This window comes from Sciurus carolinensis, chromosome 8 (assembly GCF_902686445.1).
Source record: "Sciurus carolinensis chromosome 8, mSciCar1.2, whole genome shotgun sequence".
Classification (NCBI taxonomy): Eukaryota; Metazoa; Chordata; class Mammalia; order Rodentia; family Sciuridae; genus Sciurus; species Sciurus carolinensis.
Window position 1 is genome coordinate 66,439,164 of NC_062220.1, and position 22,309 is coordinate 66,461,472.

General features: G+C 44.0%; 1 protein-coding gene across 8 annotated transcripts in view; it reads right to left on the bottom strand.

The window, feature by feature from the left end:
- The window catches only part of Atxn7l1 (ataxin 7 like 1), a 235,841-nt gene that overhangs the window by 62,432 nt on the left and 151,100 nt on the right, over positions 1–22,309 (bottom strand). Inside the window, exon 1 of one of the 8 annotated variants that reach the window (XR_007109993.1) lies at positions 12,757–12,874. The exons of the other annotated variants lie outside the window; for them this stretch is intronic. The gene's annotated coding sequence lies outside the window, so the exon portion shown is untranslated. Of the gene's footprint in view, positions 1–12,756; positions 12,875–22,309 lie in introns of those variants that run through there. 8 annotated transcript variants of the gene reach the window in all.

Genomic DNA, 22,309 nt, shown 5'->3' on the forward strand with positions numbered 1-22,309 from the left:
TGCCCAGGCCACATGTACACAGCCCACCTGGGGCAGTAGGGACTCTCACTCTTGTGACAGGAGGGCCACAGCTCCCAAATCTGTATTCTTTTAAAAAGGTTCTGTTTCATGTTCCACTAAGCTTTGGGAATCACTGGAAATATGGACCAAACACCACTGTTTCTGGACTCAGAAAGCTCTGGGCTCAGATCCCAGCTCTGTCACTCATTAGCTCTGTGACTTTGGCAAGCAACTTAACCCCCTGAGCTCCAAGTCTCTTTACCTAAGGGGAGCAACAATATCCACTGGGCATAACCATAACTTACCAACTGGGTAGGGTCCCTCGGGCGCATTGAGTTCCCCACTCTTAGCACACATCCCATGCTGTAACTGTTGGTTTACTTGCCTAGGTGTCCTACATCTGGATGCCCCTTGAGGGCAGAAGCTCTGACAACACTTTTATCCCTGGCATTTAGCATGGGGTCTCACTCTGACAGGCCCCACCACATTCCTTGCTAGCTAAATGAATGTTGGGAGCATCGGTGACACATGGAAGGTGGCCACCACAGTGCCAACTCAGAGTACTTAACATAAGTTGCCCAAATCATGAAAAGGTAAAGAAAAAAAAATCACAGGTAGTAGCTCTCCCAAGTAAGCAGTATGCAGCCTTCTCTTTGCCCCTGAATTAAAAAATTTTCATTTACAAGAATCCTGTGGGCACAGTGCTGAGGAACATGTGTTGAGGAGGAGAGGCCATCACCACCTTATTTCTGTCTGGACCAACTTTCAATTTGGTCAGTACAGGGCCCTGGTCACCACAATAGAAGGTACAAAGTCTCCGCTCATTGCTAAGCTCATGGTGTCACTCAGAGGCGCTCACCCCACAGGCCGCTGTGGTCCTGCAGCAGCCACTAACGGAACCATTTCTGTTCTCCTTGGAGTGGCAGTTGGCAGTGGCAAACAGGAAGTTGTCTTAAAGTAGGGTGTGGTTGTACCCTGTCAACATACGCGTGCAGAGACACACTCCCCCCACGGCCCCCTTCTTTTAGAAGCAAAAGTTCTGAGTTATTTTAGTGAAAACAAAACTTTTTACATGATTTAAGATCAACCATCACCACTATACAAACAAAAAATGTAGAGGAGAAAGAGGGCCGAAAACATAATAAAGATCTATCATTGTACAATCAGTCACTCCCTTGTGGCACTCAGTGAAGAACTATGTGCGTGTGTGCATGTGTGTGAGTGTGTGTGACTTTTCCCCTTTATTTCTCTGTGGGCACACAGGAAATATAACTCTGGTTAGAAACCAGGCCAGATGCACTGCCAATCATCCTAGTGAGCCAGTCAGTACACTAGTGGGCCAGCCACCATGGTTGTATTCGGGACCCATGGTGTGCACACACGGGATCCCAAACCATCCATGAATAGGAAAGAAGGAAAGATACAGGCCACTAGTTTCAAGCCATTTGTACAATTTGAATAGAAAGAACCTGAAACATTTCTTAACACAAATTACATATAAAATGACAACGAAAAGCAATTGCTAAGTATATAAAGGCAGAAAGTGTCATTTGAGTTGCGCAAAAATGTTGAGGTGAGGTGACAAGTTGGTAGGGTTCATTGTAGCTGGCTTCCCAGTCCTGAAAGGTGTGCTATGAAATTTTCCACTCTGCTTCTTCCCAGACCCGAGGCTTGTGCCTCCAGAAGGGCTGTCCAAAATAGACTGGTCCCCAGCCCCACCTCCTACTCCTGAACTCTTTCTGAGGTGGCTGCTCTCCCCATTGCACGCCTCAACCCTGTCTCCGCTCCAGCTCCTGCCCACAGAATAAGAGTGCTGTGCTGAACTCAGCTCGTTAACTGCATCGTGGGCTACCGGCACACTCCGCCTGCCAGGCTCTCTCCTCTGTGACCTGTGCCCAGCCCCATGCCATCCTGGGTGGCGATCATGCCCTGAGCTCACACTTACACATCCCGGGGAAGCAGCCTTGGGTAAGGAGGCTGAGCCAGTGACACGCTGGGCAGCGCTACTCGTGCTAGTAGACATTTCCTGGCTCCCGGCTGTGGGCCCTGGCCAGTCAGAATGCATCACTTCCCCTTTTAGAGAGCACGCCCATATGAGATTAGGGAAAGGCAGAAAGAAAAGCCCGGAACAGCCAGGGCTGTCTCCTGCATTAGGCAGATGAACTTGGGTTTTCCTGAACCACACGGTGAGCTCCTTAGACGCTCATGAGAGCTGGCACTGTGCATGGAGGGCCGGAGCCTTCTGGCAACCCCCAAATGGTGGCTACACTTGACTTGCAGGGGACCCAGCTCTTGGAGCTGCTGTCCACCTGGGCCTGGGTTCCCAGGGACTTGTGGAGGCCTCTGGCTTTTCCATGCCCACTCCCCTGGGGGCCTGTCCATGCTGAAGGGCAGTATCCACTTCAATACCTAGCACTATGCTCTGGAGAGAGTAGAGAGGTCACATAGGGCCTGGAAAGTACTTTTGTGGGATATTTTCACTATTAATTTAAGCAGCGAGTTTTCATTTATTCTGGTTATTTAGAAACTTTGTTTCCTGATCTTGGCAAAAGACAGTAGCAGCAGACTTTGTGTGTGTGTGTGTGTGTGTGTGTGTTGGGGGTGGGCTCCTATAAAAACAATGGTTCATCACGTTATGTATGATTTCCTTTATATGAAATATCCTGAATAGGTAAATCCATAGAGACAGAAAGCAGATTAGTGGCTGTCAGGAGCTGGCTGAGGAAACAAACAACAACACTGCCATCACCACCAAAGACAATAATAACAAAAAGAGCACAAACAGCAGGGAGTAACTGCTTAATGGCTATAAGGTCTCTTTTGGGGGTGATGGTTGCCCAACAACGCAAATGTACTCAATTCCAATGAACTGTACATTTAATTTTTAATTTATTATTATTATTAATATTTTGGTGCAGGGAATTAAATCTAGGGTCTCAGGCACGCAAAGCTCACACTCTGTCATTGAGCTATACCTGTAGCCTGGAACACTTGAAAATAGTTTATTTTCGCCAGGCATGGTGGTGCATGCCTGTAATCCCAGGGCTCTGTAGGCTGAGGCAGGAGAATCGCTAGTTCAAAACAAACCTCAGCAACTTAGCGCGGCCCTAAGCAACTCGGTGAGACCTGTCTCTAAATAAAATACACAAAAGGGCTGGGGATGTGGCTCAGTGGTTAAGCGCCCGGTACCAAAAAAGAAAAAAAAAAGTTAATTTTCTGTTATGTGAATTTGTTTATCTTAAATAAAAAAGAGAAAACAAGAGTCAAGTGTGTTTTGGGCATCTTTATCTTCTACTAGACCTTTCCTGTGCTTCATCCATTACTTTGGAAAGTCTGGCTGTTACCTGGTAAACCTGAGTCAAACTAAAAGCAAAACCTGTGAGACAAAAGGCTTCTGAGACCCACAGGATTTGTGTCCTGGAGAAGATGGTATCATCTCATATGATGCCACACAAGCTAGGCAGTGCCTCCCGCCTTGTGAGGCAGGCCCTGTGGGACTGTCCTCTCAGCAGCAGGACAACGTAACCAAAGCCAGAGATGGTGTCTCCCACGGGAGAATTATGATTTTGGACCTCTGGGTTCTTGGCTTCCTTTCCCAGTCTTTTAGAGAAAGCTTCTTCCCAGAATTAGGGAGAATTAATCAATTTCTGACTGGGAGGGAGCTGTGCTGGTCAGTGTCCACCATTCCATTTCCTGGAACTGAGTCAGTGTGGGTGAGTGGGTGTGAGCCCCACTGGACACAGTGTCCAGCACTGCTTTCTCGGTCATTTGCAGCTTTGACTGGAGATAGTCTGCTCATAAGGATTAGATTGTGAGCCTTGTCCTCTAGACCCTAGGCCAGCCAGGGCTACTGGGCACATTTTCCCAACCCAGGGGACTGTCAAGTAGAGGCCTGGTGGATGTTGCAATGCTTAGAAAAAACACAGATGAAAGGGCAGGCCTTGTGTCCTGGGAGCCTGTCTTTCCAGCGTCAAACATGAACAGTTTTTCTAGTATCTCTACTGAAAGTTCCAGGAGGACCTGGAGGACAGAGATGGGCATATTTCCCTTGGGCCAGCTCTGCCAGAGTTCTCTGGCCCTGCCTTTTTTGGCTCTGTTCTCTCTCCTTACCTCAGGTGCCCATGGAATAAGTAGATGGCTTAAGTTCTCAGCAAACAGGTGGTTTAAGATAATAAGATGCATACACTTCTAGCTTCTGAGGAACAGCAAATTTAGAAGCATAACTCTAAATACAAAAACAGGCAGGGGTAACCCAATTAAAAATTGCACAAAGAACTTGAATAGAAATTTCTCCAAAGAAGATACAAAAATGGGCAGCAAGAGCATATGAATAGATGTTCCATTTTATTAGGAATGGAGGTACCACACTAGAATAGTACACACCCATAATCCCAGCAACTTGGGAGATAGAGGCAGTGAGATCATAAGTTCCAGGCCAGTCTCAGCAACTTAGTAAGACACTGTTCCCCCGCCCCCCCCCCCGCAAAAAAAAAAAAAAAAAAAGACTGTGAATAGGACTGTGGATGTAGCTCTGTGGTAAAATGCCCCTGGGTTCAACCTCCAGTAATTTAAAAAACAAAAAAAGGAAAATAACAAGAGCGGATGATGAGAATGTGGAGAAACTGGAACACTTGTGCATTTATCTTGGAATGAAAAATGGTATAGCCACTATGAAAAACAGTATGGTCGTTCTTCAAAAAATTTTAAAAAATCTTAGAATTACCACATGATCTGCCAATTGCACTTCTGCATGTATACTGAAAAGAATTAGCAGGGTCTTAAACAGATATTTGCATACCCATGATCATAGTGGCATTATTCACAATAGCCAACAGATAGAAGCAAACCAAGGATCCATCAATGGGTGAATGGATAAACAAAAGATGGGGTATGTGCAAGTTTGTGTGTATTATTCAGTCTTAAAAATGAAGAATTTCTAATACATGCTACATATGGATGAATCTTGAGGATGTTTTGCTAAGTGAAAAAAGCCAGTCACAAATGGACAAATGCTGCTTTATTCCACTGATATGAGGTACGTAGAGTAGTCAAATTCATAAATGGAAAATAGAAGGGTGGTTCTAGGAGTTGGGAGAAGAAGGAGTGGGGAATTATTTTTTAATAGGGGCAGTGTTTCAGTTTTGCAGGCTGCAGAATTCTAGAGCAATGGTGGTATAACAATGTGAATGCACACATGTCACTGAATTGTCTATTAAAAATGATTAAGATGAGCTGGGCACGGTGGGGCAGGCCTGCCCTGGAAGGTTGAGGCAGAAGGATAGCAAGTTCATAGTGAGGCTGGGAAACTCTATGAAACCTTGTTTCAAAATAAAAAATAAGGGCTGGGGTTGTGGCTCAGTGATGGAGTGTCCACCTTGCACTTGTGAGGCACTGGGTTTGATCCTCAGCACCACATAAAAACAAATAAATAAATAAAGGCATTGTGTCCATCTACAACTAAAGAAAATTAAAAAATAAATAAATAAAAGGAGTTGTGGATGTAGCTCAGTGGCAGAACAACTCTGGGTTCAATCCCCAGTACCAGACACATACATACACACACACACAAAGGTGGAAATATTCAAATCCTCATCAATGGATCAAAAACTGTGGCTTAAACTGGGAACAGTGGCACATGCCTGTAATCCCAGCAACTCAGGAGGCTGAGACAGGAGGATTGTGAGTTCAAAGCCAGCTTCAGCAATGGCAAGGCACTAAGCAACTTAGGGAGACCCTGTCTCTAAATAAAATATAAAATAGGGCTGGGGATGTGGCTCAGTGGTTGAGAGCCTGGTACCCACCCCCCCGAAAAAAAAAAAAAAAACCCAAAACAAAGAACCAAAAAAACTGTGGCTTATACATATGAGAATGTATTTGTATTATTTAGTCACAAAGAAGAATGAAGCATGACATGTGCTACAACGCAGCTATATCTCAAAGATATTATATTAAAGGAAAGAAGTCAGACACAAAAGGTCTTACATTCATTGTGTAATTCCACCCATATGCAATGTCCAGAAGAGGCCAATTTATAGAGACAGAAAGCAGATTGACAGTTACCAAGGGTGGTGGGTGGTAGGAAAGAAGAATAACTGCTTAATGGATATCTAGTATGATTCCTGGCTGCATCAGTGGGAGAATAATGTCCTGAATGACACACAGGAGCTGGCAGACCCCACATGTAATATCCTTGCTTCTGAGTTCTAGTTTGGTTGAACTGTAGAAGCCAGAGAAAACCCAGGTCAGGAGAGGCCTGCAAGGCCAGAACAATCTATAAACAGAACAATCAGTTTTAAGATGACTGGGAGTTATCTTGAAACCCTGCTTGGAACTACGTAAAGAAGTAATTTTTTAGTTGAGATATTTTCAAGTTAAGGTAATTAAGACAACTGGCAGGAGAGAGCAAACTGGCATTCTAAGACAGTAGCTCTCATGCACGACCAATCTGGGTTCATGGAGAAGTATTAATTTGTTTGAAATAATATGATACACACACACACACACACACACACACACACACTCACACACGCAATCACACATACATATAGACAGATACATGCTCCCATAGATTGCTCCCAGACTGTGTTCTCCCTATGTTTCTGTGTTAGGATCTTCTTTCATTATGTATTGATAGTGATAATAGATGGTAGTTGGACTGCTTTACTGTTTTGTTTTTAATGTATTTACTTAATAAAATAAATCAATGTGAATCCTAATAACACACACATACACCATAGGCAGGTGCAACTAGCTATTTACAAATGAGACCCTGAGGCACAGCTGCCCTCCACCAGCCCTGTCATCCCTGATACAGCCACCACTTCATCAAAGGGATCAACACTTCTTAGACCCTGAGGTTGAGACTAACAATGTCCACAGGCAAGAAGGTGCCCCTGCTGGCCCTCTTCTAGGGGGCCTGCCATTGTCTCTCCAGTACCCTGCAGGAGCATAGGCTTGACTTTCTGCAGACTTGGCTGGGAGGCACTCCACTGCAGTGCACCTAATGGTGCAGGGTAGACAGCACCAACTGACTGTTGGACAGCTCTCCCCTGTGCCGAGCTTCTTGGTGATGACCACATGTTAATCATACTTCAGCCTTATGGGGTTGCCAAGAATGGTCTAATCCCCAACCACAGGACACTTTGCTAAATCTGTGCTCCCCAGAATTTCTCCTGTCTAAACACCCCCAGCTGCTTTTTTAAGCCATTACTCACAAAACATCATTTCTACTCCCTGCTGACCTGGGTTCTTGCTGGAACTCAGAAGGGAGGACATTACATACGGAGTCTTACTCAGCTCTTGCCTCTCCTCCATTCAGGACATTAATCTCCTACTAATGCAGACAGAAATCAGTGTAGATGCTTTATTTCTTATAGCTGCCTCATGCTTAAATCTTACTTCACCCATTTTGTTGCCAAGATGCATAGATCCACAGGTATCCATTAAAAACACTTTCTTGTTGGATTGTCTACTGCTCCAGCCTATTGGGATCTTTTTGGTCCCTGATCCATTAACATATCCATTCTCTCTTCCAAATCTTACACCTGGAGACTTGATAAGCCTGCCATCAATGCCATTCTTCTTCCAAATCCTTGTTTACCATGTGGAAGCATGCAACTTGATCTAGGCCCCAGTGTGACAGTGACCAGTGAACATCACTTTTGAGGTGTGTTTGAACCTACCCTCCCTCCATTCAGGGTAGGTGTGCCACTGACCCACATTTCTTCATTTTCTGGTAAGGATCTCTGGGTGACCTTGATACGTGAGGCTAATGATAGCCCTCTTTTTTGTTTGCTTGTTTGTTTGTTTGTTTTGGTACTGGAGAGTAAACCCATGGACACTTTACCACTGAGTACCTCCTCAGCCCTTTTTACATTTTTTTTTTTTTTTTTTTTTTTAGTAGTAGATGGACACGATACCTTTAACTTATTTATTTTTATGTGGTGCTGAGGATCACACCCCATGCCTCACATGTGCTAGGCAGGTGCTCTACCACTGAGCCACAACCCCAGGCCCATGATAGCCCTCTTAATGGTGGTGGTGAACATTAAGCATAAGACGGTACACAGCAGGGAGTTACACCTAGTGAGCTTTCAGACACTGCCTTTACTATGGACAAGAAAGATGGTAGTACTGACAATAAAAATAGTTTCCCAATCCTCCTCCTTGGCAGCCTGATGCAGATACCAGGCAGCTGAAATCGACAGAGGGAGCACTGGCATACAAGAGCTAAAGCCTGAATCCTAGCTCCCTCCAGAATTTCCATCCTCTGAGTGGAAATTCAGCCTTTACAGGGGTACAGGGAGGAGTCAGTGAGATCAGACATGCAAGATCAGAGGCTTAAAGCTGGGTCAGGCTATGTAACAATAATACTGTTCTTTGATATAAATATTAAAAAGTCAGTTTTATGATTATTACTTATTTAACTTTATACTTAAATAACTGTAAGTTATTTAACTTACAAATAACACAAAGATACCATTTCCATCAGCAGAAACCTGCCTGATGAGCCAAGGAGGAACCTATAGATGTTCTCAAGCTGCCGGAGGGAACAGGGCTTTCAGCACAGGGCAATTGAACTGCTGCAAGGGAACAGATTCCCCATCTTCTCTCTTGGCAGCAACCTCCTCTCCTCTCAGACCAGAGCTGAAGCTGGCTTATGAAGAAAGGATGATGGGTCCTTCTCCCACCCTCAAGAAGGGGCTGTCAGTCACTGTCCCTGCTTCATTCCCAGAGACCAGGACCTGAGTAAGCGGCAGGTGGCCCAGGACAGACTGGGTTGCTTTTAGCTCCCCTGTGGCTTGACCCCAACTAATCCTGGGGCTTCCCTACTGGATGGTGATCTCTAAGAACACTGGATTTGGGGTTCTGACATTCTTAGGGAAGGCCCCCAGAAACCCTACTGTCTTCTCAGCTTTGGTGAAGAAATGATTTTCATTAAAAAAAAAAAAAGACCTCAGAAATATTTGCAAAGGGCTGTCAGAAGTCACTTGTTGACTCCTAGCAGCAGCATCTCAGGGTCAAAGTATCCCATGGTAGGAAAAGAGGGAGAGAGAGGAACAGGCTTGGCCAACCACAAGCCCCTGGGAAAAGAGCAGTGGTTAAAATGGGAGGCGAGAACTGGCATAAAAAAGTTTGCCTCTCCCAGTGCACTGAAGGTTGGTTTCCCAACTTCCTGGGGTAATGAATACTGAGGGCAGATTACCTACACACACGTATATGTAACGGTTGGCAATATGTGGAGAGGATTATGCCAATAAATCTATTAACAGATCAGGGAGTTTGCCCAGAAAGGTGCTAGGAGGAAGAGGCTGGGAAGGGAAGATAACAATTCCTGCCAGATGATCTCTGGAGCCTGCTAGTCCACAAGCTACCCTCACTCAACCTACTTCTACCATGGTCTTCCTCAGACAGGTAGGCTGGCTGCAGTCACCTCAGGATCATCACAGAACAGGTGGAAGTTAACTCAGGCTTTCACAGCCACCGTCAACTTATTCCGGTGACTTGTAAGCATATTCCTGTTTTTCTCTCATTGTATCCTTTGACCACAAAGAGGTGGCTTCTGATTTTATTCACGCAGGGACATAGGAATGAACTCACAGGTAAGTCTTCTCTGTGGCAGTCAGGCAGTGTTCTGATGTGGCTACTTAATGGACTCAGACAGGACCAGGCTTGGCTGACAGGGGTTATAGGGAGAACTCTCCACTCCCCACCCCTGCCCCATGCCCATCTGAAGTCCTGACTCCTAGTGCCTAAGATGAGGTCTTTCAAGAGGCGATGAAATTAAAATGAGGCCATTAGAATGGAGCCCTAATCCAATATGACTGGTGTCCATATAGGAGGAAGAAACCCCAAAGACACAAGAACACTACAGATGACCATGTGAGGAGGTGGCTAGAGTGTGGCCCTTTGCAGGCCAAGGAGAGGCCACAGGGGAAACCAACCCTGTTGTTACCTGACTCTCGCAGTCTCCAAAACTGTGAGGAAATTAGGGTTGGTTGTTTTAGCTCTCTGGTCTGTTTTATGTGTTATGATAGGCCTTGAAAACTAATACACAAGGTTTACTTGAAATTCACTCTTATTTACCATATCAGAGAAAAAAAAAATATATATATTTATATAGTTCAGAGGACAGAGGACTACTGGCCTCTGACAGGATCATAGCTCAAATGCATTGTCTCCTTGGTCTCAGGAGTAGCAAGGTGAAGACAATCTCCTGATCCCCCTGACAACCAGCAAATCCTGCCATCCTGGAGTCCAAAGGTTGAGGACACAGAGCACATTTAAGTAGCTGGCTTGAAGCAGTGTGACTCCAGGCCACAACCTGGAGTAACCAATCCTTTTTTTTTTTTTTTTAATCGGTTTAGTTTCTTGTTTGGCAGTTTCTTGTTTGGCTTCTAACCCTTATGGGTCCTGACTAACCTATATGCCACTGCTGAAATTCCAGAAAAAGGTAAGACCTGGGGGGTGAGTAGGCAAATGTCCAAGTGAGGTAGCCTCCAGCACACTCTCAAGGTTTTGGTGGATCAACCCTGACCATTTGGCTAGTGCTGCCTTTGGCTGGGAATTCACCCCATCTCCTGGTTCTGCCCGGATGTCCTGGTGCTCCTGGGTTTCCCATGGAGTGTGGGATGGGCAGAACCATTTCCTTGGGGCAAAGAGAGGAAGTAGACTCACAAATGCTTACGGCCACTAAGGGGCCAGACACCCGATCAATTGCAATCAAATAGCAGATGTGTCACAGAGCTGTCTCCCAGCAGAAAGAACCAAGGTGGGGAAGGAAGGTATTGGCAGGCCCATGTCTGGAGGGGCTGGAGGGATGATATGTTGTCAGAAATGAGCTGAGAATCACCTTCAATTTCCCAAGGATGGCAGATTGTGGGGGTGCGACCAATTTAAATTAAAAAAAACCATAAAAGTCCCATGGGCTTCCTTCCCATCTCTCCATTCACTCTGGCCATAGGTTATTCACCACAGCAAGGTAGGCGCCTCCACAATCATTGCTAGATGAGATGCACCCCAAACATGCACACCTTAAACCTGAGGCCTTCAGAAAGTGGGCGCTAGATCCTCCCTGTTCCAACCTGTCAGACGGACAAAGGAAGGGGAAGGAAGGACTCTCACCTACAGGGACAGATGGAATCTAATTAGAACCAGGAGTTCCTTTACATTCCATTGTAGACAGTTTGCCTAGTGCCGATGGAGCAACTAGTAGATGCAGGTCTGATGGATAATATCAGCCCGAATTCCAGATCCCCAGCCCCAATCTGCAAGCCAAGCCCCTCCAGCCCTTTTCTACTGGGACCAAAGGGCTTGACTTGTCCTCCGCCAGCTCCGTGGGAATGGCGTGAGAAAGCACAGTACACTGTCAACTGTAAAAGACCCAAATCGAGCCAGCCTCATCATTATTCTCTGCAAGGTTAGAGGAGACAAAAGAATTACACTTCTATGTGGAGGAGAAAAAGAAATCTGCTCCTGGCAGCACTCAAGTAGATATAACGACGACAAGCTTTGGCCTAATGCTCACATTTACTACCTTGGAAATTTCCGTTTCAACTGTCTGTTCTCATTTGTGTGTGCTGGGGTGAGGGGGATTTGGACCCATCTGTGTAGGACCCAAGGACCCGGATCAAAGCTGACTGCCTTCTCAGAAGGTCTCCACGAGGCCCAAATGGTGTTGATCGTTTTCTCCCCCTTTTTCGATTTGTTTGGTTTAAAATATTTAACCTGAGGCACAATGAAGTGTTTCATTTACAACGCTCTCCCGGACCATTAGACTGGGACTCCGTGCTCATTATGCTGATGAACGTGCTACTTACCCATGTAAATTCCAGGAGCAGCAGCCTCCAAGACAGAGAGGGAGACGGGAGGTGCTGAAGGTACGCTATCAAGGGCTGATTTAATTACACAGCCATTCAGTGGGCAAAGCACAGCAATTTTTAGCCAAACATTCTAGTAAATATTATGGGAAACCCTTTTATAGAGTGCTAATTTTGGCTTGGTGTTTTCATATGTGCTCGGTTTTAAGTTCTCATTCAAACACGCACAGGGGCCCCCAAAGATGCTACCGACAGCCCAGAAAAATCACACAGACAATGCATTAGCTGGTAAGCCATCCTGCAGTCGATGAGCAGTTAAAAAATGTTATCTACACCTCTGTATTACGGTCATTCCAGTGGGGACAAACTTTAAAATCCACTAACTTCCCTGGGGCCATTCTTCTTCTGTCCCCTCCCCCACGCCCCTGAGTCCTGCCAGCGGGCTCCTGGGCAGGCTTCAGGTCACTAGAAGACACTGCTCCTGCGAGTTTGACAAAACAACCACTGCAAGCTCATTTTGGATGTTTGAAACAATACCCAATCACTGCACCCACCCTAGCGGAGCGTCCCAGAGGAAATGGCATCATCACTTTCATTTTACTGTTTCTGACCCACCAAAGGAAAATAACATGTCCCGTGAAAATTATCAGGGCATCTGATATCTGCAGCTGGAGAGTATGCTCCGGAATGTCATCAAGTGACCTCTCATAGAAACTAATTTTCAAGAGTGAAAATCACCCTGTGCTGCACATGAGCTCGCTGGCGTTTCTCTAAGTGCAGAAACGCATTTCACTTTCCACGGTTGGAACAGAAACCCTCATGCATCCCCGTTTCTTCAAAAAAAAAAAAAAAAAAAAAAGTCTATAAATAACCCAGGATCAGCAAAATTATGCAAAACATCCTGCTAGAGGAAGAAATGTAAACTAAAACCACTTACAGAGAGACTCAGGCTGCCAGCTTAATCTGATGCTACGACGACTGTAAACATGTTGTACTTTTGGAACCTGAAGCGATCCACATTAGCACGGATGCCATCGCAAAGAAAAGAAAAAAATAAAAATAAAAAAAAAATCGCAACAACAAAAGCTCAACACCAAAACAGAGCAACGCAATTCCGTATTCTGCACGGTGCACGACCCGACGGCTGACCAGCTGCAGTCAATACCAGCTACCCTCGCTTGCACACGCCAACTGTTTTGACTACAGGCACTTGTTAAACACAGAGTTTCAGGTCCTACCAGTTGGACACCAGAAGTTCATAGAACTGACCCAGTGCCAAGAACAACAAGCACAGAAAGCGAAACGGCTGCCTCGTGCGTGTTTTTGTTAACTGTTTATGCAAGCCCCAAAGCAACTGGGTAACAATTAAGAATAAAGAAGAACTTAAATAACAAAAGCAAAAGATTACCACCTTAAAGGAAATGTAGATGCTGGCAGATAAAGGACAGACGTCAAGCTACTTTATCCGTGGGGTGGGTGGGTGGTTTTTCAGAGAGAACCGGTGTGTGTGTGGGGGGAGGGGCAGGTGTCACATGACACACTGTGGTTATTAGCAGAAGGAACTGGGTGCTTCCTTCAAGCATCTTTTACTTGGAGATTAATTTAAGAGATTTTGCAAATGTCGAGGCCTTGGTTCACATCCGAGGGCATTGGCAGCACTGCTGGAATTTGGAAGTTGGTAAATCCCATAGGAGAAGAAAGGGACATGCTGAATGAAATTTATCAAGATGCAAGGAGGGGATGATCAAGTTCGTACTGTGTGTGATGAGGCTATTGACACAGGCAGCTAACGGGTGCTGACTTGGGTGTAGGAAATGGTGCCCCTGGGAACAGCTTCACTGTCCTCTTTTGAATGAGGACTTCTGGTGACCACCTTTTTCTCTAATCAAGACTGGAGCCTACACTGTCTGATTATGATTGTGAATAGTCTTTTCACCTGGCAAAATAAGATAAAAAGGAACAACACTTAAGTTGCTCAACAAGTTTTTCCATTACTTCCCAAGAACGCATCAAGCAGTATTTAATTTGAGGACCAAGACAAATAACCAGATTAAATTTTAGAGTTACCTGGGAATTTGAGAAAACTAAATTCTAAGAGATTTGGGGTATGCATGTAAGAGTGAGGTATTTTAAATTGCTGAGTGGATTTATACTTAATGCCCCTATCTCCCGCCACCCCACATCTTTCTATCATCTGATTTAGGGGGAAGTAATTAGAAAGTAGATATAGGTTGTTTGTAAACGCCACTGTAACTGTGGGCCAGATTCACCTTTACTCTGGAGAGTAAATGTTTCTCTGGATCTGGGGTCACCTGAGCCGTGGGGGTGAACAGGAGCCCACAGGATGGCTGCCCCTTCCTCCCAAAGGATCCCACATTTCATCACGACTATATACAGAAAGGATCTGAAATGGAGCCACCCTGCAGTGAAGTGCAGCAGTCAGTTGACAGCTTAGGGGGAATTGCAAAGGCACCTGAGAACATCCCTGCAAAGGAAGGCCTGAAGGAAGCAGGCTGGCTGCGGGGAGAAGAGGACCCAGCCAAGGAGAAGGTGCAGGTAGGCCCCAGCCCACAATCTTCACCCAGCCCTGGCCTCAGGGTGGTGAATGATCCATTAACATGACCCCAGAACTGCTGTGAGCCAGTCTCTCACATAAAGCTCCACCGTTGACATATCTTCTTCTTGCATAGTATATTACTTGATCCTCAGAAACATCCTGCGAGTCACCTGGAAAGAGCTACTATTATCATTGCATTTTACAAAGAAGGGAAATGGGGCTCAGCAAAACCCGTGATGTTCCCAGGGTTCTGTACCCAGGAAGGCATTCCGAGGTCCAATTCCCAGGCCTCAGCCACTGGTACAGGGACTTGCTGGTGAGGTGCTTTAGATTTGACACTTTCTCATCTTTTTCTTTTCATTTCTTCTCCCTCTTCTCCCTCCCTCCCTCCCTCCTCTCTCCCTCCCTTCCTTCCTTCCTTGGACCTTGTGCATGCTAAGCACATGATCTCTCACTGATACAACCCCAACCTCTTGCAAAACACTTTTAACAGTTGGATGCTTTATCACTCCCATTCTATAGACAAATAAACTGAGATTCAGAGAGGGTACACGATTTAGCAAAAACCACACTGCAAATCATGAACAGTGCCAGATCTTCCAGCTCCTAGCACAATTGTCCTTGCTTGCTTCTATCATGTGTTCAGAAAACAATAAAAAGATTAATAAAAGTCACAAAATCATTGGGCATGGTGGCACACACCTCTAATGCTAGTGACTCAAGAAGCTGAGGTAGGGGGATCGTAAGTTCAAGGCCAGTCTCAGTAACTTAGCAAGGCCCTAAGCAACTTAGTGAGATCCTGCCTCAAAATAAAAAAAATAAAAAGGGTTGAGATGTGGCTCAGGGGTTAAATACCCTGGGTTCAATCCCTGGTACCCAAAACAAAAACAAATAAACAAATAAGCACAAGATATCCTTGATTTTCTCACTTCCTATCTTCATGACTTTTCTGTAGCAGTTACCAGACAGCCAGTACCTCAGAAAGAAGGGCTCCTTTCCATGCTGGCGTGAGCTTCAGACACACTCCTGAGCTACTATTTCAATGGAAAATAACCCTCTCCATCCAGTTTGCACCCTCTCTGATTTGAATCATTTACCCACATGCTAAACCCTGGCTCCTCATCCACTCCTAGTCTAAGAAAGTATGGAGTTGAATGTCTCAATAGATCTGCCACTTTGTTCATTAAGAAGCTTGGGCATCCAGGTGTGCTGTCTCACATGCAGAAGGGATGAGGCTGAGCATGCAGTGAGGTGGATCTTTTCCACAACATGTGTTGTGGAGTTCAGTCTTTGCCAAGTTCTGCAACAGAGGCCTCTGAAAACACCAGACCACACAAAGGAAGGTTCCCTCTGTCATGTCCCTCTGTCTCCCTCCTCTGTGCCATGTGGACACATTCACTGCTTAAGCAGGGGTGATATTATTATTATAGGATAACACTCAAGTAGGTTCATTGCAGGGTTTGGTCATTTCCTTGGAGGGGCCCTGGCAGTGGGTTACTGTCAATGGCCAGGGGGTTTGAGGGATAATGAATGTTTGTCCTGAAATGAAGACGTAGGGCTACGGCCAGAGATGCTGAATGTTGAAGACAGGAAGGGAACTGGTGAGAAGGTGATGATTAGAAAGTTTTAGAATGTTCTGCCACTCCCTCATGAATCCATCTCTCCCTGAAAACATGAAGAAATCACAGAACCAAAGGCTAGAAAAATTGGGTGTCAAGATGGACTTTACATTGAATGCAAATAAGCGGCCTAGACCATGAAGACTAATCAAATCTGCATGCTTCCACTGACTGGAAAAGCTTTGTGGTTAGAGGGGATATATATGTGGTACCTCTCTGGCTTGTAAACACTCACTTTGAGGTTGCTTTGGTTACCACATGACATTTGCATCCATGCTGCCTGCAAGAATATAAGAACTGGGTAAATCAGAAGCTTGGCAGGAAAACTTGTTTGCTTATAAGCTATAAGTGAGTAGACTATTTCTAGGTAACTTGTGACTCTTCTGAGCATAGAGACCATTTAAAAAAAAAACTCAAATATCAGACACACGATTTGATAAGTTCTGGCATATGTAGGGAAGACAATGTAGGTTGTTTAAAATCAGAACCTCTGAAAGTTCAAGAGGTATGGCCACCAAACTTGTGATACCTAGTTAGTAAAAGTGGGTGGACAGAGGGATATGCAATATTAGCAGAAATTTGCTGCAGTTATGATTCGTGTGCTCAGCAAAGGCAGCTCTACTCCACACCAGAAAAATACTGCTTTGCTGCTGCTGAGAGATGAGGGTTGTATGGGAAATGCTAGTGAGCCACCAGCACTTATCTAGTCTGTGGATGGCAGCATTGATGGAGATGAAGCTGGGGGCCCTGTACCCATGCTCTGGACATGTCATGAGTCAAGGGAGCTGTGTTAGAGCCTTCATAGAGGAGGAAGTTGACTTAGGACTAGTGCAGTGTTTTCAACATGTCTGGATGTGTGGAAAACTGGTCAAAAAGCGGGTAGAATCAACACAGTTCAGAGGTCTGAGTGGGGGTGGAGATGGAAAGGTCAGACACACGTTAGCAGCGGTGGCTACTACAGGCTGCAGCTTGGTCTGCACCCTTGGAATCTAGTCCCTGGTATTGACCTGCAGACTTCCCAGCCAGTATCTGCACTCGGCTTGATACTCTGCATGTCTGTCCTATCTCTAGTCTCCTGATCATTTAAATTTTGTGATGTGGACCCACAACCCAAAGGTTACATTAGCTCACATTAGTTTTGCACACATGGGACCACATACCCTAACTTTTTCAGGAAAATACAAATTTCAACCAGCCTTAGCCAATTACACTGCAGTTTGAAAACTGTCCTTAGAGTGAAGGTCAATGAATATGGGGAGACTGCAACCTAGACCACTAGACTGAAGTTCCTTGAGGACCAGGTCTGAATCTCCTCCATTCCTGTAGGCCAAGGCCTAGCCAGAGCACAGAGGCATCGCTGTGCGTTTTTCATACAGCATGAACGACCTAATGCCTCTCAACTTAATTACAAAGATATATGTATAGCTTACTAGGTCAAGTGAATATATTTATATTAAAAGCATGTTAAATTTGGTGTTTTTAAAAAGTTTTCTGCTGGGTGTGGTGGTGCATGCCTGTAATCCCAGACACTCAGGTGGTTGAGGCAGTTAGGTTAAAAGTTCAAGGACAGCCTGGGCAACTTAGTGGGACCCTATATCAAATTAAAATGAGGAAAAACAACAAACAAACAAACAACAACCAAAAACCAAGACAAGACTGGGACCTGTACATGGTGTGCACTCCTGCAATTCCAGGAACTCCAAAGGCTGAGGCAGGAGGATCACAAGATCAAGGTCAGCCTCAGCACTTTAGAGACCCTGTCTCAACGTAGAAAAGAAAAGGGCTGGGGATGTAACTCATTGGTAGAGCCCTCTTGGGTTCAATCCCCAGTGCCATATTAAAAAACAAAATGGCTGTGGTAGAGTGCCCCTGGGTTCAGTCCCTAATGCCCCCCCCCCCCACAAAGATGTTTGTGGTTCAAGTTAGGGAGAAGGTAGAAAGCCTTTCTCTTTAAAATTCATAATGCCAACCCTTTGTTTTTTTAAAAAAAGTTATAGATGTTAAGTAGGAGTTCGCGGACACCAAGATGGTGGAGACGGGGTATTAAAAAGAAGCCGCTGGAGAATGAGACAAAGAGATGAATCCTGTCCTTGTTTACAAAAAAATCCCATTACCATGACAACTCCCGCCACCGGGAACTTATTACCATGGCAACTCTTGCCACAGGTTCAAATTTTAAACTGACCAATGGAAGTAATGAGGGCAGTTTTTAATTAGGTTTTCTAAAGTAACCAGTGGGGGAGAAATTGGAAAATATTCTAATTGGGTATCAGAAGATAACCAATGGGATAAAATGGAATAAGTCCTCAGCCAGGTCCGTAAAGGGTAGAGACCACCTCATAATTCAGGATGTAAGACCCTAATTTCCCGATATTTGGGCCTTGAGCCTCTCTCTCTCCCTCAGCCCACTTCATTCTACCTCACGGAGTGCTATCTTCACCTTTAATAAATCTGTATTCTACCTGTTACTTCTGTGCATCTTGGTGTCTTGCTCAATTCTTTGTTCCAGACACCAAGGACCTGGACTTCACCTGGACATCCCAACAGTAACATAGCCACCATGTAACAGGAATCTTTTCAAAAGATCTTCATGCCACTGTACTTTGTTTTCTTGATGGGTGTATAGCTGGTATTCTGTATCAGAGAGTTCCACATAATGATTTAACCACCATGGGTGGAGAATATATAGGGGAAAAAAAATTGTGTCCATATTGAACATGTACAGACTTTTTCTTGTCATTATTCCCTAAACAATAGAGTATAACAACTATTTTCATAGCATTTACATTGTATTAGGTATTATAAGTAATCAGGAGTAGACATAAAATGATTGGGAGAATGTGTGTAGGTTATATGTAAACACTACATCATTTCTGTTGTTGTTTTTGTGGTCCTAGGAATTGAATAAGGCCTCCCGAGTGCTAGGCAAGTACTCTACCTCTGAGATACAACCCCAGCTCCCTAACTATGCCATTTCATGTAAGGAACTTGAGCACCTGCTGATTCTGAGGGTACAGGTAGGGGTTGTCCTGGAACCAATGCCACAGGGATGCTGAGGGATGACTTTTGAACATTCCTGATTCCTTTTTGGTAATTAAAGGTGGTGTTAAGGGCATTCAAAGATGTAAAACTATGAAGGGTCTAAAACTGTAGCTTTCAAACTTTTTGACTCTGATCCACTTTTGGAAATAAATTTTACTCTGCAGCTTAGGATGCACATAGGTATATAAGACAAAAACTCCAAAGGATCATACTTATCTTTATTACGTAGAAAGCACTTTGATATTTCCCCTCCCCTGCCTATCCCTCCTTCTCCCTTCTCTATCTCTTCTCCTTCATTGTTTGAAATATCGGTCAGACTCAGTAAACTGACTACCCCAACTTCATGGGTGATACCTGCAGTTTGCAAACACTGAGAAAGTATTCAGAGCTCGTTGCCCTGCACAAAAATGGGCCTCAGCGTCCCCACTTTTCCTTTTATTTTCCTGCGGTCTGTGCCACTCCTTTTTGCTGTCAGGGCCTGCCTCTACACCCTTCTCCTTAAGAGTTCTACTTCAGGGTACTGAGGATATGGCTCAGTTAGTAGAGTGCTTGCCTAGTATGCACAAGGCCCTGGGTTCAATCCCCAGAACCACAAAAAAAAAAAAAAAAAAAGAGTTCTACTTCCCCAACTTGAATTCAGACTCTAAGCTGGCTAGCATGCTGTGTGTCTGAGGGCAAGCTGTTTCTCAATGAACCCGAAGGTGCTCCTGTGACTGTGGTGTGGAGTTAAGGTGTAGTGATTGGTCCTTCTCCAAGATGCACAGGGCTCTTGGCTGGATTCCCAAGGAGCTTTACTCAGTGGCAGAGGTCATGATACTGAGGTGTTACTGAACGTGCCACATGAGAACATGAGCCTGTGAGCTCAGAGTTTTTCTTTTTTGAATGGAATATTCAGATGATTGGGGCTCTGGCTGGTTTGGCTATAAAATGACAAATGCTCTTGAAGCCATGTTGCTTCATGAATGACAACATCTGGGTCCCTGTGTGTGAGGAAGCTATTTCCTAAGTAATTTAACCTGCTTTAGGCAGTTTGCAAGGATGCAGTATTTTTTTGGCTTTCCACCCTGAGCTGCCCTTTGCCCTGTTTCCCCGACTCCCACTGTCATGGATCCTTTCATCTAGAAGTTAAAAAACAAAACAAAACAAAACAAAACAAAACAAAAAAACCAACTAATTAATATATGAAATTTCTGGTAGCATTTTCAAATGTGTGTCAAGAGTGTGTGTGGTAGATATATTGATTTTTTAAAAAATCACAGCAAAAGGTGCAGATAACATGCTCCTAAATAATCTAAATAGCAAGCAATCAGGTACTGGCTAAGTAAATTATTGGCACATTTATTCACTGGAATGCTGGAAACCTATAAAAAAATGATGATGCAGATCTATATACACTTAAATTTGTTCACAATGATTCTAGATGAAAAAAGCAGATTTCAAAGAAATGTGTATAACAGAATTCTACTTTTATTTTTTAAAATATAAAAAGATACATATAGATACATATGTACAACACACAGATACATACCTATAGAAGAAAGTTTGACAGTTTCACACTGAAATATTTTTTTCTTATTTTATTATCTTAGATTTTCTGACATTTTAGCAGTTTTCACAGTGCATTCCTTTTTAATTTTTTTTGTTTTTGGAATTCTGTTGATACTTTCATTTTAAAATTTAAAAAATTTCATTTTCAATGTTTAATTGATAAAGATTGTATATATTGAATATGTACAACATGCTGGACATCCCTTTTTAATAGAAGAACAAGAGCAATTTTCACTTTGAAAAAATAAAATTCTGTATTATTATGCAAACTAGTTCCTTTGTTTGGGAAATAGTTCTTGTATCATACCCCATTCTCATGTCTTCTTAACCTTCCATGAGTTCTACTCATATCAGGAAAAGTAAATTGAAATTTTTTTTTTTTCCTTTTTGGAAGTACTGGGGATCAAACTCATGGTCTCATGCATTGCTAGCCAAGTGCTTTACCATTGAGCTACACCACCAGTTACTCTTTCAAATTTAATTTATTTTTGAGACAGGTTGCCCAGGTTGGCCTTAAATTTGCAATCCTCCTGCTTCAGCCTTTGAATAGCTAGGATTACCAGGCATAAATTGAATCTTTATTGAAAAATGTTTCCATTAAAGCATTTTAAGGCAAAGGACTAGCTTCTGGTTTTACTTTTGGTGGTCAAGTTCTTTTCTCTGATGAACTTAAGGAGTCATATATACCCCAGGCAGATTGCTTTGCTAGTTTACTCCCTTGGAAGAAGCAGGGTACTGGCCTTTCTAGTCTAGAGAAAAACAAACTAAGGAGCTCACATGATCTGTATTCTGAAGCTAGTTGTCTCCAAACCAGAGTCAATTCAAGCATAGAACAATTTTGGTTTAAGGATAGGAATAATCTCTAACTCTAGTAAGTCCTGTTGTCTTTCCAAAGTTCATTCACATTCATGAGATAACTGTTACCTCACCAAAAGCCAACCGGGGAGGGAGAGGGAGCAAACTGGGCATTTTTCTCAGTCTACAATGAGGAAGTGAGGCGACTTGCCCAAGCCACCATATAGAAAATGCTGGAGGCAGGATCCAAACCCAGTTTTCCTGTTTTTGTGTGTGTGGTTTATTTTATTTTTTGGTACCAGGGATTGAACCTGGGGTGCTTCACCACTGAGCTATATCCCCAGTCATTTTGATTTTGAGACAGAGTCTTGCTAAGTTGCTTAGGGTCTTGCTAAATTGCCCAGGCTGGCCTTGAACCTGTGATCTTTCTGCCTTAGCCTCCTGAGACTCTGGGGTCCAGGTGTGTACCATTGTGCCTGACTGTTTTTTCCCCACTCTTTATTCTATGCCATTGCATTCTTTCTAGAAATAGAGAAATCACATAATTCATTGTCCAAATTGAATACCTTTGAAAATAAAAGGAGGTACTATGTGGACGGGCCCCAGGGCAACACACATGAATTGTGACTACACCATGCAAACTACGTCATATGGGCATTTTAGATGTCACACACACAAACACACATACACACGCAAACACACTTTTTGAATAAGAAAAAGAAATGGAACAGGGTTACAGTGTCTATAATCTATTTTAAGATAATGGAGTATAAAAAATAAACATAGATAAAAAGAAAAAGTACTTGAATACAACTTGTGTTCTGTTGCATGTGGACCAGCGAGTCTATGCTTTACCTCACAGGGTCATCAGCTCTCATGCTATCAGAAATACAAAGTCTAGATTGGGTAACTGCTATTGATCAAAGAGG